General features: G+C 45.8%; 1 non-coding gene across 1 annotated transcript; it reads left to right on the top strand.

Moving 5' to 3' along the window:
• The first annotated feature begins 585 nt into the window (after positions 1 to 585).
• On the top strand, positions 586 to 769 carry LOC126523788 (U2 spliceosomal RNA). The gene has a single exon (XR_007597781.2). It is a non-coding gene; the product is annotated as a U2 spliceosomal RNA (small nuclear RNA).
• Positions 770 to 3,649: the final 2,880 nt, after the last annotated feature.

Genomic DNA, 3,649 nt, shown 5'->3' with positions numbered 1-3,649 from the left:
TGTGAAGGTGGATGACTAGTGAAGTTGTGTATGTGAGCCCCTTAATGGCGAACTGTCCGTTGCATAGCTTCAAACACTGTAGGCACATAAATGGAAGGCGAGGTGCGACTAGAGGCTACTCTACGATGTTGAGCCTCGGAAGCTGGTGAGGCACCGGGGGGTATACATACCTATGTATCGTTGCAAAACGCGGCACGGCACCTTTTATTAACGAATCCCGGCATGTAGAACAGACACGCACCTCACCGCCCTCTTAGGCAACACAGTGCTTCACCGTAGTCAAAGCGATCATGCGTAGGTCGACGTCCTGCAGTGGAGTAATGGGTCTGAGGTCACTCTAAAACCACAAGCGGTCACACACGACACAGGCCACACAAAAATGGATGCCAACAAACTCCCTATGAAATCTGTCCGTTGCTCCGGTGAAGGGTTCTAAGTTTGTGAGATCGGAGCGGCATGGACGGTTCACATTTCGTGGTCCTGGCGGGCACCAAGCTTATGGGACCACCACCGCGAGAGAGTGGAAGGAAAGGAGCTACGCAAACCCTCAGAACGCCGACAAAGAGAAGCGGGGCGACCATAGACATGGCCGACGCGTGGGAAAGTGTAGTATCTGTTCTTATCAACGTAATATCTGATACGTGTTTTATTTGGACCTCCGATATTAAAAGTATTTTTGCAGGTTCGCGGAGTGCTTAAAGGCTGCGTCACCTCCATCGCATGTCGACCTGGTATTGCACTATCTATCTTCGGGATCGGCCCACATTCTCGACCTACACGGCTCGATAGAGGCATGCAATCTTTTTAGAACCTAGCCATATACAGCTTCGCTGTAAAAAGTAAAGGAATGCGAAAACTTAAAAGAAAAGAACCGCGCTACACACACGAACGGAAGCCCATATATTTATATACCGGCTGTCCCAGTCAACTGGGACCAAGATGTAAAAAAAAAAGCAAGAGCTGTAGAGAAATCACACCGACTGCATAGTAGCGGCAGTCATGTGTACTTACAGCCACTATTTTTTTCATCATGAAGTATTAATTAATTAATTGTTTTTAATTATTGAACTTTTTAATTATTGCTTGAATCACAAACATGTCAATTACAACGTAGTAGGGCACCTTAAATAACCTCCGAATAAAGCATTTATTTCGTGCTGAAGTGTGCCTGGTTGTTTTTTCCAAGAAAAAACAAACGCCCTCCAAATACGCGAAATATGGAATAGACGCACGCACGCTCGCCTCTACTCAAGCGCCTCCAAGCAACCTTTTCATCAGAAGCCAACAAACAAAGACACCAAGGACAACATAGGGGAAATTGCTTGCACTTCGTAATTGAAATAAAGAAATTATAAATTAATTGCAGTGCAAGTAGATGACAAAACTTGCCGCAGGTTGAGAACGATCCCACGTCTTCGCATTACACGTGCGATGCTCGTGCTCTAATGCACGTGTAATGCGAAGACCCGGGAACGTTCCCCACCTACGGCAAGTTGTTTTTTTCATTCACTTTCATTGCCATTAATTTATCATTTCTTTATTTCAATTAGAAAGTACAAGTAATTTCCCCTATGTGGTCCTTGGTGTCTTTGTTTGTTGGCTTCTCATGATACGATTAATATAGATCGGGCCCCTCGGTTAACCCACTTTCTTCTCGTTCAAGCAACCTTTGTAAGATATACGGCTGCATTTGTTTATCGCCGCATCGTACAAGGCTTCTTCCTGCATGATGGTTCGAGAGGTTTCACGACCTAACTAGCCCGGTGCTGTAAGCGTCCGCATCTGCGGGCGCAAGAATGTTGTGCCCGATCATGAGGCACTCGGGATAGGTTTAACCTTAGCGTATCATGAAACAAAGCTGCAAAAGAAATTCAACCAATGTTAAAAAAACTGTTCTCAAAAGAGCACGGAAAAAAAGAGAAAAGGCAGCTCTCGGAAGAAGAGAGAATTGCCACTCAGGAATTTATTTCAATAAAACAATAACCAAAAGCACGTAAAGCGTCCCAGCCACCTACAAAGAAACATCCAAAGGTGTAACTGGTTTAGCCATTTACCTTTTCTTTCTCTTGAACTCTGGAAAAGAGGCAAAACAAAGCAGTTTTTACCTATTTCTATCTTTGTCGCAAGCTTTCTTTATGTAAGGATAGGGTGACATCATGAAGTTTCGTTAAACATTCATGTTTTACACCAGTTTTGGGCCGTTATTTTCCACTATAACTTGTAGCACGTGCTCAAACAGGTCACCTTCTGAAGCAATACAGTACTTGCTTCTTTCGAACACTAGTGCTGTTGCAGCTCTGACCAATGACGTTGGAATGTCGTGGCAGACTGCTTATTCTTGCCTTTAGGGCATCCGGTGTGGTAGTTTCGCTGCTCTATACGCGATCTTTCACGCAGCCCTACAAGAAAAAGTCCAGCAGCGCCCTGTCCGACGACCTTGCAGGCCAGGGTACAAGTCCGTGCCGGCCAATCCACTGTCCAGGGAAAGCTTGTCGAGCCACGCTCGAGACTACTATGCGCCGGAGCTCCATCGTGTTGAAACCAGGTGTTGTGAAGATGCGCAAGTGGAACGTCGCAACAGACGTCGTTCACGGGGCCTTCGAGGATGTCGTTCGCGTAGCGTTGCGTTGTTAGAGTGTTGTCAAAAAAGGTGGGACCGATGGCCTTGCCATCAAAATTACCGCATCACACATTAAATGACCACTGGTATTGGTGTCGTGCTTGCGCCAGCCAGTTGGGATTCCTATCACTCCAGTAGTTCGAGTTGTGAAGATTGACTTGTTCGTTTCTGGAGAAATTATCCTCATCCGTCCAAAGCGCGCGAGTGAGAAAGTCCTGTTCTTTTTCACATTTCGTGAAAATCCATTTGGCAAAGTCAAGTCTCTTTTCAAAATATTGGTCTTCAAGATTTTGAGGGTGCATGGTACGTGTACATATGACTTTTCTGTAAAAATCCTTCACACTGATGACCTTGAAGTTCCGGCCTCTGCATTGCCTCGCGCACACTACAGTGAGGGTTAGCATCAAAGAATGCCAAAATATCCGTTTCCGCTTCTTGTACTACCGTCGCAGTACTGTGTCGCTTTCTTGTGAAGCTTCCCTTCTTGCAAAGGATTTTGTACGTTCTAAGTATTGTTGACTGATTGGGGCGTCCTTCACAATGTCAGATCTGGAATAGCTTAGCTGCCTTCCTTATGTCGCCGTGCGCTGGTCCCAAAGCCAGGATAACTTTAGCCTTCTCACCATTTGTGAAGGGCATGACTGTCTTTTTAAAGAGCAGGTCACTGGCATTGAACATTTGAAATCTCCTGTATTTTCTGCGCAGACACATCAAACAAAAGGAATGACGTAATCAACAACAGCAAATGCTGGCTGTACAGACCCGCCCAAACGCATCATATGGACACAGCGTGCTCAAGGTTTGTTTTTTATTGCTAAGTGAACGAAAGGGACATACTTTTCGGGCGCGCCTATCTAGAGGACAAGATGAGCGCGTAGAATTAGTTCCAAGTGCGCCGTCACGGTTTTTCGGCTTCGAATCCCCCCTCCTGAATCCCCCCTTCTACTGATTTCTCGGAGAGTGGGCCGGAGAGACCATGCAGTGAAAGAGCTCAGGGAAGAAAGGAATCCCCTCATGCAATCATTTTAA

This window comes from Dermacentor andersoni, chromosome 6 (genome assembly GCF_023375885.2).
Source record: "Dermacentor andersoni chromosome 6, qqDerAnde1_hic_scaffold, whole genome shotgun sequence".
In the NCBI taxonomy this organism is placed as follows: domain Eukaryota; kingdom Metazoa; phylum Arthropoda; class Arachnida; order Ixodida; family Ixodidae; genus Dermacentor; species Dermacentor andersoni.
Note: the sequence above shows the minus strand (reverse complement) of the source record. Positions and strands in the feature narration are given on the sequence as shown.